Raw genomic sequence first — 15,748 nt, forward strand, 5'->3', positions numbered from 1 at the left:
AGCACTCTGGTGATGAAGCAAATCCATCCCACATTTTATTCTGCAACAACAATAGTGAACAGTGGTCAACAGCCATGCTAGCAGCTCTGTCTGGCTGTACTTGATTTACGTGCTTATTTAGTCATAAACCAAGGTATCGCACATGAGTATTTTATTGCCAACTATCCCCCAGCGATCGAGACACTTTCCCCCAAAACCACAATGCCAACCTGCTAATAGTGGTTGAAAGGTACAAAAAACTACCTGCTGGTGGCGTCATTGGGAAAAAAAGTCAGGGATCAACAATTTCAGGGGGTTGAGAAGTTCAAACATAACAACAAACTGAATGTGCCATCCCTTAAGTCAATCCTACACTCCATTAACATCGATTTAAACTCCCCATTCTTCATCCTTCGGTTGGGCCACTCTAATATGTACCACCACAGGCCTGTTCTTGGCTGTGAAGCACCTTGCTGCCTCATGAATCTGACAGTGAACAGGACTTTCTCCTGAGGCCCCTAACCCTCCAGCCCTCAGCCTCCGGAGACCTCACATCAGTCCGCTCCATCAGGAAAAATCACAAATACAGCAGAATCACCTCACCACTCATAGTACATGAAAACATACTGTATATACATATCAGCAGTGCATACTGTCAGAAGAATGAACCCATTTCCCCTCAACAATCCTCTGTAATTGCGCCCCAGTTTAATTTGTAACAGCTTGACTCTCCTAAGTCCTGAAATCTCTTCTTCAGCGTCCAGATCCGTCCGACAGGGACCTGGACATAGTGTATCTGCTGTTGGTTGGATTTGAGCTTTTGTTTGAATAAAGTGGTTTTTGCATTGACAGCAGGGTGCAGCACTCCTGAGAGACGTGGGAACAAAGGCTGCTGTGTGGGCAGGTTTGTGTGAACCCGGCTGTTTCCAGATCATGGAGAGGACAGTTAAGGTGGTGCTCATCATATTTGAGACTAAGTGCACAATGTAACTACTTTAGATTGTGCATGTTACTCCCTTGTGTTGAAAAGGAGGAGATTATGTGATAATCTTAGGTTTTTAACTTCACAGCACTTGTGTAAAGACGTTTTCAGACATGACCTCCAGGTAAAATCTGACTTTACCCGCAGTCTGCCTTTCACACATGCACAATGCAGTGAGAGGTTTTCTGCACAGATGTGTTCACAACAGGCAGAGGCAGGAAGTGACGTATTAACTCCGCTGTGGAGATCACGTGATTTTCTTGACAACACACAGACACTGGTGTCGTCTCTTTTCAACACAAACTCTAGACATCTTCATCAGCCTTATACGTGAATGACAGCGCTTTTTCACACGGAGATATTTGTATTCTTTCCTCTTTTTTTTTTATTTTGCGTCTATTGCGTATTAGAAGCGTCATCAACCCTAGATATTATATCCTACGTGAACATTTGTTTTTTGTCTACATTTGCTTACAAACCAACAAATCATCCCACGGTTAAATAAATAATTAAAATAAAGTATTATGATAATTGCTATACAATAACAGACTATAAATCCCTTTCAGGGATGTCTGGCTTAGTTCCTGACCTCACCACTGGGAGCCTTTCTGCATGAGAAAACCCATCTAATTATGTCACAGCCTAAGTTTGTTTAGCAATTATTCCATAACTTTGACTCTCCTATTTGATGCTGCATAAACATGTAATGGAAACAAGAAACCAACTGAATGTATTGAAATGTTTATCCTGTGATACGTAGTGGTGATAAACTCATTTATCTTGTCTTGTTAACATGTTTATGGGTTTGAATTGGCTTCCTCAAACATTTATTTGAAAGGCCCATGTCAGGAGTGCAGACTTACTTTGGCACAGCCACAGCACCATGCCGGCTCCCGTGGGTACAAATGTAGTTTTTTGTGGACTTTACACAAACTGCAGCATGTCTTGAACACAGTGTCTCTGCAGTTTGTTCTGTTTCCTGGGCTTTGTTAACTTGTAGACTCAGCATTTGTCCGACCAGATGGCGGAATTTGGTTCTTTGAATTGAATAATGAAATAGATAGCTAATCAAGACTAATGACTTTTTAACACATGAGTTTTCTCCTTCAGAGGAGAGCACTCCCTCCTCAGTCAACAGATAAAAATGCGGTGTGAACGGTCATGGCCTGTTGACAGAGCTGTCGAGAGAGACACTATCAGGGCCTGGGCAGACACCCAACATATGGCTAAATGCCCTGTCATGCTGGTGGTGATATGCTTAACACACACACACACACATGCAAACATGAAGACCCCTCATTTCTGGTGAGCACACCGGGACGTGTTAATCACTGTGTAATTGGCCTGGGAAGCAGCTAAGGAGAAAAACCTCTCAAAGGTCTGTGGCTGGAAAATACTGCTGATGTGGCCATTAAAACTGAACAATACCGGGGCGACCTGATCGCCGAATGGTCAGGCCTCAATCCACATGGGCACATATGACTTAAATGTGTTTTTTTGAATAATTTAAAGACAGTATAATAACAATATCTTGTGATAATTATCAAATGTCACGCACAATTTTACCTGCGAAACATCCGTATTTGATTATTGTCCGCACAGACTGTCTATACAGATGGACAACGCGTCTCCATTTCCTCCCACTATCCAGAAATGAAGCCAATATATCCCGAATACGAACGCTGCCATATTCAGTATGTGGAACCAAAGTATGTGCAGTAGCAAAAAATGTGCTTGTGTGCCTAAGTACAACGTAGATAAACCCAGGGTTCACATTTGGTTAACATACTGTTGTTTTTCGACTCTACATTTGTTTTAGTTTTCATCATGTCATGTAGTTTGATTAATGATTATGCCAATGAACTCAAAGAATCTCCCTCTATAATAACAAAAATCCCCATAAATGTGAATAACTTCCCGGTCTTGTGAATCCTCCGTCTCCCAGATCACCATCTTCACCTTCTGCCAATACAAACTAGCTCTGGATTAAAGAATGATGCCTTGCAGATGCCATATTCAGGCATGGCAGCACAAAATGACGGATTTGTCTGCAACGTTTGAACAACTTATCTTGAATGTTTCCATGAAAGTGACAGATTTATGAGATCAATACTCCATTAAGTATTCACCACACACACACACACACATCTCTGTCTCTGCACATGCACCAGACTCACACGTGACCGCGATGCATCTCTGGACTTCAAAAACTGCATATTTCTCCAACAAAGAATGCACTGTTGTAGTGACTGTAGCCATGACACTAAAATCTCATTCAGATTGACATCTCCGTCCACTGTTCCCAGCCTAATCTGGCCCTCCCTCGAATTCATCAACGTGCTTTATGCGTGGTAGCAGCAGGCTAGGTCTAACGCTGTCTGCCGTCTAGCCCCAGTGACGGCTTGTGCTCAGAGTTATGGATCTACCAGCTGTTTACAAGTGGCTATCAAGGCGTCCGTTGAGGACTGAGCGAGCACTGGGGGAAGCACCAGCGGTCTTTATTTTTGGTTTAGTGGCCCCCTGTGGCCGAATGAAACCCCCTTCAGACCAACCTGACCCCTCCCCTCATGTCCATTCAATATCTGAGAGATTGTCTGATAATTTCTCTGTTTATGTCCTGTGTTCTCTAAAAGGTACTTTGTTGTAAAACCTGTATTGTTGAGAGCACTTTATAAATACATTTGAGGTGAATCAGTTTATGTTCACACACACACACCTACACACACACACAAGCACACCTACACACACACACACACACACGTGCAGCGGATACTGATCTCATGATACAACAACATCCACAGAATCACTTTCTGTAAAAGCACGTTTTGTTTCTGCAATGCTTCATATCGTTTATTTAAGGTTTTTAATTTAGGTCTGAAGATCGTGTCGGTTGCTTACGAGACCTCTGAAATATATAGATATATATAAATATTTACTACACTAACTAAACTGATCGTTTATGACTTTCATAAAATCTCCATCAGTAGGTGGCAGAGTGAAAAATTACTTGGTGGAACAGGAGATTATGATTAAAAAAGAAAACACACGTTCCTCTCTGCACATTCTGACATTGATCCGTTTTTGTGCCACAGATTCAGTGTTTTTGTGCCATTGGGCCATTTTCACTAATGGCCATGTGTGATTGTAGTTTAATAGATGGGATTAAAAAACAGATCAAATGCACCAGTTTTGACTGGAATTTGCTCATTTGTCTACAAACAAAAATTATGAGAATATTCATAATGAAAGAAGTCCTTCTGAACGTAGCGGCTTCACGTTGCACATTTGCACACTAAGTTGATGGAAGTTGAGTGTGATTGTATGATGGTGTGTAAGTAAGGCATCGGGGTAGACAGTTGAGTAAACAAAATATTGCAAGAACATTCTTTTTTTATTGACAGTCCAATCAATTTGATTTTAACCACGTGGTTATTATTGTCACTGTGACAATGAAGGTCCCCCAATCCTGTATTTCCTTAACAGAACAGCATGTTCATTTTTTAAACTACAATATTGTTCTGTTGCTCGTGGCATTGGATCAGAAAACATTTACACCCTCTTTAATTTAGCTGTTTTTCTTCTTTCTTCTTATAAAAACCATGTGAAATTAAAGATGCTGCAGAATTTCCTCTTTGCATGATGCCTAAGGTTCCTCTCATCAGATCGTTATCACAGATTTTATTAAGGACTAATTTAAAAGTCCTAATTTGATCCAGGACTGTAACACATAGTTTGACAACAAGTGCAATGATGAAAACTGAGACTAATAAAAATATGTAAATGACACAGATGGGTTTAATTTTTTTTTTTACATATAACATAAGCACATCACATTGACATTGGTAACTTTTGCCAACAATAACCCTGCTGGGCCGCTGTCTTCCTGTTGCTCTAAATCCATACACTCCTCATCCAAACCTCTCACCAGCTCGTTCCCAGTGCACCCTGATGTTTAGCAGGGGAATAGTGTGTAGATTTGAAGTCTCAGCAGGATACTGGGAGATCAGCCTGCGTTTGTCCGTGTTCACATCTATTCTAAGTCTGCTCACGGCTCCCTCAGGGACGGTTTTGCAGGGGAAAGCTAAACTATGCCACCCAAGGTGGTTCCACGACCTCTGACCTATGTGTCATCGCTCTATGGCTGTCAAAATCTTGTGGCCTGTCTCTCCACAGGAGGGAGTCACGGCTCGGTTCAAATCCAATGTGGCGTTTTATTGCGCTTTCCCACCCGTGGTGAACACTTTGACTTATTTGTCTACGATTGCTGCAAATTGATAAACTCAGCACCTGAACCTTACACCATGCATTGGTGTGTGTATGCACATGTTTGCATACATATACTGCGAGAGTGTGTCCAAGTATTTTTCCATTTTTTAATGTGTCCTCGTGGTCAGCGAACATTTCTCATGAGAAGTGTTGTGGGTCAATGTATTTTACAAAATAAAACTGTCAAACCATCAGTCCTGAGAAAACGTCCTGAAAGTCTCTGATATTTACTTCACTTCTCATGACTGATGGAGGGGAAAAGCTCCCTTCTTATTTATAGCTAACATTTCTTGGATGCCATGTAAGGAGGTGCCTCTGCATTGTTGCTGTATAGACAACAGTGTTGCCAGTGAACATTTAGATGGAGTTTGAACCCTGTGTGGCTCTGCCCTGTAGCCTCACAGACCATTGTACATTGACCATGTACTGTATTTATCTCACTAAAATCTCTAAACTTGAGCGAGTTTGACTTCACAGTGTCACGTTATTGGTTTCCGTATTACCTCCACCTCGCTGGTGGAGGTAATACTGATTTCCCAGGGAATAATTCATGGATCTTGATGAAAATAAAAATCTGTATGTAGCGGATTTAAATGTGCTTTCATCAGGGGGATGTAGGCACTTGGAGGTATGTGCTCTGCTGAGTGAGTGAATTTAGTGTGCTCTTGTTATTTGTTTATTAGTGAGTCTGATTCATCTTTGGCTAGCATGTGAAATTCTGCTTCCTTCTCACATATGAACATGTGACATTTCAGAAAATGGAGTCCACTATTGTTAGTATGGGTTGTTTAACCCCATCAACAGGAATAGCACAGGACTGGCAGGGGCTGAAGTGCAGTTGGGAGGTTGAAACTTGGCCACATAAATTGCATGTTTTCTCATGATGCAGAACTGGGATGAACTCTCTGGGCCCCATGTCACACTGGACACAGCGTTTTTGCTTTAGTCTCTGACCAATGCAGTTATACATTCTTCTGTCCAGTGACTGATCAACTAAACCTGGTCTGAAGCCATTGGTGGAGTATTTCTCTGTCATTTTATATCTGTCAACATGCAGCAGGTACTGAGAGACAGCTTATCATTGCAGCCAATCACACTGGACTGTAGTGGATGCAGCATTTTCACTCCACATTTTGAGGTTACCTTGTGCCCCTATGTACAAAGTTGGACTTTTTAGCTTCTGTAAATGATGAAGACTGGAATGGTCATTCAACCCAAATTTTTTTTTACTGACGATAAATACAACAAAACAAGAGCCATCAATAAGTCGCTCTAAAAATTACTAATTCAGATAAATAATCTGTGAACCCGTCACATCATTAATTTCAGCACACACCTGGAACCTGCCACATATTGGCTGCTGACCAGATGTGTTATAATAGATGTGTGTTAAGAGCATTGTTGATGAGGGAATGGAAACGTGTCAGAGTGTTTTCAATCCACATGTCTCGGGCCAGTCTGCGGATTTGAACTGGCGACCCCCCATTTACGAGCCTGGATCTGTAGACGTAGATGCTGCTGTTGCCCTGCTTGGACGAACCCAGAATAAAGCTGTAATACATGAGGAATCCCTATATGTGTGAGACATTAACATCGCATTGACATTTACATCATATGCTTTAATTTTACATTGGAATAAGTGATGAAGATATGTCTGAGATCTCTGCAAAAACTTTGACCCGTGAGAAAATCTCTATTGCTGAATTTTACGCCTTTTAATGGCTTAGATTTGACATGATTAAATAACTGTTCAGCTGCTGTTTCTCTCCACTGGACCATTACTTTGTGTGTTGGTCCCTTCTCTGGAGTTTGTGTCGACACCGTGTTTTCAACATCACACCTACAAAATGAGGCCCTGTGAGACCGAAACTTATGAAACACATATGAGGATTTCACGATGTCCTTTTTCCCCCAAGTAAAGCAAGTTTACAATCTGGACTCCGCACTCGGTATGAGAGAAAAACGTAACCTCTCGAGGGTCAGCCAGGAAAGTCCAGTTTGATATACTGTGATGTCTCACTGCAATAACCACTGGAAGGAAAATATTGGGAGCTTGTTTGCGTTCCGCTTTGGGCCAAGGCCTAAAAAAAAAATCCAAACCGGTCATTACCTTGCTCAGATTGCTGGTTTTACAGGGACGGACACATTTGGTAACATTATCACTCATGTACCTCGGCATCAAACCAAATCTAACTTGAGACCAAACAACTACAAGCTTTACCTAATGTTTCAAAATAAAATAAAAAATTGAATAAATAGAACCTGAGGATATTTTTAGAGGTGAATTTAAATTGGCAGACTAAAGCTTTTATTACTTCTCTTCAAAATATTAAATGAAATATAGAAAACATATGTTTCCATCGCAGATTTATTTTTGCCAGATTTAGTATGAAAATGGTGGAATATTTTAGTGGTTGACCTCTTTGTTTGAAGAGAATGTCAAACATATATTTCTCTATCTTGCTGAATAAAAAATATGTGCATATATACGCTGTGTGTTTCAGACAATTGTCTGGAAAATTGGATCAGACATGAGCCACGTAGACATTTCCCGACATTTTACATGGAGGCTAGCAGGAAAAGTGTCCAAAGCAACTGCCTAGGGCATTTGCGTTGTCACATACAGGGCTCCCTCCAGAAGATTTCAGGACAAGCAGCTTATGTGTGATGGAGAGTTTCCTATAGCACAAAGAAGAAGCTTCAAACCATCTCCCGTCATCAGAAAGTGTTTCAAATGTGTCAGAAACTCAGCAGAAGACACAGCAGCAGCTGCCGAATGCAATAATATAGAGAGAATAATGGTAAACAGCGACGGGACGAGAGAGCAGCAGCTGTAATGTGTGTTTGTTTCAGAACTGAGAGCACGTTATGGTGTGCTTCAGAGAAATGCTGGCGGATTTGCCTGAACTCTGCTCTCTGTGGTTCATCAGACTTCAGAGAAATGTGACTTTCAAAGGTCTTGTGTGTGGAATTTCACAATAAAAAACCACTGTTTTTGGAAGGAAAATCTTTTTTTCAATCTTCAGTCGTTGGCTCGGGCAGATTTTTTATCTTCTTCTTGATTTAAGGCACATCTAATTATTCTCAGTTGTTTTTTTCTCATCAGATAATAAAATATGAATGGGATCTAAATTCTGGGTGGCGTCTGGTTCAGTTCATGCTGACGTGTTTGTCATATTTTATATAAGTAAATATTCATAATCTTTCCTTTTAAGTCGGTTAAATTAAGTTTTTCCCCCAAAATTATGTAGATTTTTTTTTTCTTCTAAATTACCTATTTTGTTTATATAGCTTGTTAACTTTAAGTTGAACTAACTTTATTCTCCTGTATGTTACCATGATTAAAGTTATTTTTCAGTGTAGTAGAGTAGAAGAACATTGAAAAGTAACACAAAAGTGTTTGGGCCATGGAGATCATGTGGCGATCAGAATCCAGGTCCCAGGTTCACCAGCTCATCAGCAGTAATGGGATGCTCCTGGGATCTCTCTCAGCTGGTGGCCGTCAGCTGAGGCTGGGAGGGTTTATAAGGAGGTTGGATTTCCTTGTTCAGTTTCTTGTTTGCTGTCAGAGGGTCGACACCTTCAGTTGCTTCTCTGAGTTTGTGTTCTTGGTTTTGCTTACTCTGAGAGTTTTTCATGTGGCCGTTTTTATTTACAGCCCCTTTTTTTCTCTGTGACTCCCACTATCTTTTTGGTTTAGGTCCAATTCTTCTGTTATTCTATCTTTTTGATAGTGTTTAGTGTTTTGTTAGATTCCCCAACAGCGGCCTCTGTATCAGGTTTAGTTTTTCTTGGGGGGGGTTTGTAAGAGAAGTAAATTACAAGCACCTCAAATTTGTGCCTGACTACATTTTAGTTTGGTTACATTCCGCTCCTGATATACTGGCCTGCTTGTAAAGTGTTATTTGTTGCATGAGAAATAAGTACTGCTTTATTTGTTGGCGTGATAGAAATCAGAATCTGTTCATCATTTTTCGCTGTGGCTAAACAGGCTGAGGAGATTTTGCTCCCAAATGGGTCAGAAACAAATGTACATGATAGAAACATGAGTTTTTCTTTTTTAATTCATGTGGAACTCTATCAAACTGCCAAAATATTGTATGTAGATCTCAGACTGTATCAGAGTGGCTCAGTGGTAACTGCCTGCAGGCCATGTCTGCTGTATAAAAGGAAATAGCTGGGAAGTCAACTCTCCACTTTGTTAATGATGCTTGTCTGTTGAATGCCAGTGGAGGAGCCTGAAAACCAGGCAACAAAGACACAGTCTGCTTGGTCCTGCATCACACTGGAATGACTCATTAAATGGGGATCATTGCGAGTCCTTTGTACGTGACGTCTCCCAAAACGAGCCGTGAATGATGACATTCCTGTTTTTCTCCCTCAGACCTGCTAATAAACAGATGTATCACATCCCTTTCTCTGCTATGGAACAACTGGGATGCTTATATTTTTAGTTTTGCCACCCCCCCTTTCTCTGCCTTTTTCTTTTCTTCAAACAAAAGGGATGTCCCTGGATTGGAAAAAGTGATCAACCTTTTTTCCCACTCGCATTCCCCGTGACCCTCCTCTCCGCTCCAGACTTTGGGAAACATCGACCACTCTGTTGTGATGGATCTGAGGACATTCCGAAACCCCCCGGAGCTGTTTGCACTAATGCCTATGGATTTGATGGAGAAGAAGTGTGTTGTGGGATATGTGGTTTCTGTGGCGGCCAGAACTGTGAACTCTTTTCATTCTCATTTCTCCCCCTCTACAATGGCACTGCCTTTGACTCTGTCAGATGAGAAGAGTGAGCGCTGTAGGCTGCTCTAACCTCGTCTGTCTTTTTGACTCTTTGTTTGCTGATGCTGATTGTTGATAGTGTTTAGGCCGAGGGTGAGTCGTCTGCGGGGGGTAACCAGGGTCTGCATGTATGCGGAGGGGTCACCACACAGTCACCTCCACCAGGGCCCAACAGTCCCCTCAGGAAACCACATTCGCATTCACTAGATCTGGACTTTTATTTGGATGTATAATTCGGAATATGCCTGACTTATTTTTTCTTATTGAGATCCCTGGAAATCAGTAAAAATGTCAAAACTAAAATCTCTCAATATTAAAGAAAGCATTAAAAACAATTGTGGATCTCCCCCTTTGTGTGTGCCAGAATGTTATGGGTTCTTTATTGGCCTATGTTCCATCACTCCACCAAGTTTCGCTGAAATGTGTTCAGTAGTGTTTTTCGTAATCCAGCTGGAAATCAAACAATTGGACACGGGTGGAAACATAACCTCCTTGGTGGAGGTAATGAAACACACATGTAAGCCTGCACTAACTTATATGAACATACAGTGACAAATTTAGGTTTGACGACATGTGCAGTGTCCACTATGGATGTAAAAATAACCTCCAGTTAAAATTCCTTCTCAATTAACATTGTGATATAGAGCTTTTTCAACATTTCAATTGATTTCTTAGATAATTCATGGGTCTTGATTTTAAAAAACAAACAAAAAAAAATGTATGCAATTTGGTGCAGATCCAGATGAGAATCTGGATCCAGTGAATTTAAATGTGGTTTCATAGTAGTTGTGTGTGCTGTTGATCTCAGCATCAGGTCGATGTTCTTGAAACCTGAGCAGGAAACATCACATTAGTATCTACCTTTTCCCCCATTGCTTTCTTTTTATACAGCGACTTTCTTCAGGAAACCAAGGAATTTCACCACACACACACACACACACACACACACACACACACACACGTTCCTGTGTGGTTTTACAGCCAACATGTTTCCTATTAACGTCCTGGCTGGGTATTAAGTTGTTCAAAGATGTACAGTCGAGAGCCTCAAATCACGCCGGATTACCCAGAACCTCCAGGACCAAATCAGCCGAGCAATTTGTTGTCCGAACTGGTTATGTTGTCTGTCTCAGGTGATTCGAGTTGAAGGCTGTGTGCCGAGCAGACACATGTTCTTTTCATGTGGTTACTGTTTGATTCACAGCAAGAGACGATTCAATTATGGAAAATATATAACTCTTTAAATTGTAGGTGTTTTACTGAACAGCCCTCACAGCAAATGAAAAAGTAGAAAAGCTCTTTTGATCAGCAATAACAGAAGCAAACAGTAGAGTTTAGGGCTTAACACCACCACCACCACCACCACCCCACCCCCACTAATCACAAATCTACATTTCCTTGGATTTTTCTTCCCTTTATAAAAAATGACATAAACAAATGACTTGAGGAGTGGTGAGAATTTATTTGTGAAGCAATGGAAAAGCTTTTGTTTATTTACATGATCCTTTAGTCACTGGTTTATTTTGCACCGCATGGCAAGCAGTGCCCCGTAGAAAGTGGAAATGATCTTTTCTTTTTAGGAGGTTAGTGGGCTGGAGTTATATATTATTGAAAGTATTCATGAAACAAATAAAATATTAACGAACACAGGGAACTTAATCAAAAACCACGTATGCAGCCTCACAGCATGTTGCCACCCACTCTCTGAATAGAGAATGACATCTAACCTTCTCATCTGCACCAATCTGGAATATCACACCCGATCATTTTCTTGTGGGTTAAACAGATAAGACATCAAATCCTGTCACATTTAGAAAGAGACATACAAGGCAAATCATTTCAAAGTAAAACAGGAATTAAGAAACTCCAAACAAGTCCAAACTCTCCATATATTTTATATAGAGTTTGGACTCTGGTGTTCTTGAGACTCCCACCAACACCTCTGCACGCCTTGAATCAATCAACTCTCAAACCTCCCGCTGTATTTAAAGAGCCGTTCAAGCACCACTTCTCTGCTAGAACGTTATGAAACCTTGTGGTAGTTACGCTTCAGCCAATATTGAAACCTTGTCTTGTCTGCAACCTACCTGCTTGCCAGAAATGAACCTGTATCTGTGTTCAGGAGCAGCTACTGCATCCGTTTGCCGGCCACGCTGAGCCAGTTCACCAGTGAGCCCCTCGGCCTCATTCAGTCCTTTTGGAACTGAAGCTCTGGAGCTCAGACTTTGAGTCTAACTTAGTTTGCCAGGGATTTTAGTTATTTCTGGTTTGGCCCTGAACATTTGCTTTGTCAACTACTTTTTGAGTTAAAAATGGCTCGCCGGGCCCCGAGTGGCTCCATACATGCACCAATTTGCCAAAACCACACATTCAAGCCTAGACAACTGGATGGGGTTTTTGCAGTTTGGAGAGAGAGGGGAATCAGAACTTTCCTAGATTTGTATATTGATGGCCAATGTGCTTCATTTAGTCAACTAAGCACTAAGTTTAATCTTCCAAACTCACATCTTTTTAGATATCTTCAAGCCAGTCACAACGTTCAGGAAGAGTGTCAAGACTTTAAGTCCCCCACCACCACTCACCCTCTCCTTGAAATTTTCTTGCTCCCTCCTGACTCCAAGCATCTAGTATCAAAATTTGTAGAATGTCTGGCTGATCAGGTTTCTTCTGACCTCATTAGGGAGGCCTGGGCTAGGGACCTGAATTCAGATATATCAGCTGAGCTCTGGGAAGTGGCAATGACTCGGATTAATTCTTCTATAAATTCACGTTACAGATTAATCCAGTACAAGGTGTTGCATAGACTGCACTACTCAAAAACAAAGCTAAACCGCATTTTCCCATCGGTCTCTTCTCAATGTGATAAATGTGGCGCTGCTGAGGGTTCACTGGCGCACCTTTTTTGGTTTTGCCCTACTCTGTATAATTTTTGGAATGCAATTTTTCAGTGGCTCTCAAAAGCCTATTCTGGAGACATTCAGCCAAACTACGATCTGGCCATCCTTGGATGCTCTGCAGAGACTCTTAAGCTTCCTTATGATACACAAACTGCTCTACACCTAGGGATGGTGGTCGCTAAGAAACTTATTCTTTTGACTTGGAAGTCTACTTCTCCACCCTGCTTTACACACTGGCTCAAGGAGATGTTGTCTGTTATTCAAATGGAAAATCTGCGTCTCCACAAAGGCAACACACAGAAAAGGTTTGAGAGAACATGGGGACCTGCTTTGGCACAGTGCAACATATCTTTAACTCCACAGCAACTCTGACCTACCTGGCTACATCAGTTGATGTAGTATATTACTCTGTTCACTTGTTCATGTTACTTGGCCCTATCTCTGAGATGAGGCTATTGTGAGAACATTCCCGAAAGACCATATATGTAATTGAGTAATCTGTCTGGCAGCTTGTATTTTATTTTTGTTTGTTTGTTTTTGGTATGTGTTTTTACACTGTTTTGTTTTTATTTTTGAATTTGTATTATGTCCTGTCAACACTTTATGTTTCTGAAAATTGTAAATAAAGTATAAAAAAAACAACTACTTTTTGAGGTTTTTGTAAATAAGTTTTCCCCAAATATTACAAATTGAGTGCAACATCTCTGACAGGATGTCACTTTACTGCAGAGCTTTCATACATAACCTACTTTATCTTAACAGTGTGTAGTGCTCCCACACTGCAAAGAGGACCTGATGATCCTAACTTGTTTTCACCGTCCCTGATCGCCTACTCGATCCACTCTTAACATCCCAACACACACACATCACAGAGGAGCTGAAGCTCGTGAACAGAACATGACCAAAATAAAACTACACAGATTAAACAAGCCACATGTGTTATTGATGCAGACTGACCAATTAACACTGAAGGTGAAACCAAAATGTCAACACATAAGTGTTGGTAATATTGGGAAATGGTGAAAAGGGAAAGAAGCAACATTTTCACAGGATAATTTTTTTTATAATATTTGGTCACTTTAAACATTATCTCCTCAGAGATAAATAAAGTGTAAAGGTCCGGTGTGTAAGATTTAGGTGAAATTGATCTATCGGCAGAAATTGAATATAAAATAATCCTAGTGATGTTTTCACTAGTGTATTTCATCTAATTTGTAAAAAAAATGTTTTCTTCAGAGCAACATACGCTTTATGTAAAGATCGCTTCTATTTTCCTGCATTGTGCCACTTTAAACCTCCGCAGCCCCACGACCACAGTTTAAACTTCACTCACATCTGAAAAATGTCCCCGTTATTGCTCTGTGTTCTGAAATGTCGCAGTTAAAAAGAGTAAAAGTCCATCACTTTGAAAATCACCCCTTTAATGTTCAACTATGGACCTGACCGACAGTTTGCATGTTAGCATAATGTTGTGCTGACTGAATGAATTAACCATCATACTGTTTAATACAATATGTGTCATGTTTTTTTCGACATGACTGTGCTGCTTCATCTGTTGATACTGTATGTCTCTTCATCAGTGTGTGTTTTTATTATTCTCTGCTGAACAGTGCGGCTCTCATTCAGACTCTAATTAGCCCACTGGACTCATTTTATTAGTCACCACTGGCTTGTAATGTTTTATCTGTTTTTATTAAAAGGGTTTTCGCACGCTGAGCCGACACCTCTTTGGGTTTGGTTAGATTCTTTTTTTTCCTCAGCAGCTGAATTGGATCACGGCAATGTGTCAGTCAAAAATACATATTAATACACATTCTGTACATATGTCGCACACCACCACCACGGCCGAGTCTCAGCTGAGTAAGCACAGTATAGAAATCCCATAATTATTTCTGACTGTGTCCAAAAAGGCCCAAACACGCAACTCTGTCCCTCTAAACCACTTGGTCCACGTCCAAACCGTATCTCGTGTTCCTCGTATGGATCTGTGCAGAGGTCAGAGGACAGAGCTGCACCATGAAATGAATCCGCTCTACATGCTTCCACTTTATTAGAGCTGACAGCTTTACAGAGGCACCCGAGCTCCCTGGTTGAGTAATGAACCAGCACAAATAAATATTTTTGGAATCTCAGGTGTTCAAATATCAGACAGGTTTGTTAAGGGGCGTTACATGGGTCTTTCCTCTTTACACCTTTACTGGAAAAAGGATTTGCTATATCGGTTTCACTTCTAAGGTGGAAACGTGTCAAGTGATAGTCCCACAGATTTATTCCGTGTCTCGTAGTGTTCGTATACAATGTCAGGCTGTTTGCGTGAGATTTAAACTCGGCGATGCAGATCTATATTCTGCTGAACCTGCAGCAGGAAGTCTGGTCGGCAGAGGTTGCCTGGTCTAGTCCGGTTTATTCTACCTCTCTGAGGTGTGGCACTGCCAGTTTCTATTACCATCATCATGAGTAAGTAACTCCTCATGACAGTTTGCACTGCTTCACTTTACATATGAGCATCTTTAACCTGGTTCAAGTTTAACATTTGGTTTTCACGTCTCCACATTTATGGACTTATATGGGGTCAATGGGATTTTAAGCCTTTAAAGTGATGTTTATTCTAGAGAAAGGTTTGTATTTGTGTAATGAAATGAGACTGTGTGAATAAAGTCTGTGAACACGTGATATCAGATGTGGTTACATTGTGTGAAAAAAACTGTACAGATACAGAGCAGAAAACTACATCCGTGCTCAAAAGTTCCCACACTGTGTGTGACCCTGAAGTTAGAAATACAAGTCTGTTCATCTGACTCTGATTGGACGATAGTTATCCAATCACAAAGCTGAGGGTGGG

The sequence above is a fragment of the Hippoglossus stenolepis genome, chromosome 2 (assembly GCF_022539355.2).
Source record: "Hippoglossus stenolepis isolate QCI-W04-F060 chromosome 2, HSTE1.2, whole genome shotgun sequence".
Classification (NCBI taxonomy): domain Eukaryota; kingdom Metazoa; phylum Chordata; class Actinopteri; order Pleuronectiformes; family Pleuronectidae; genus Hippoglossus; species Hippoglossus stenolepis.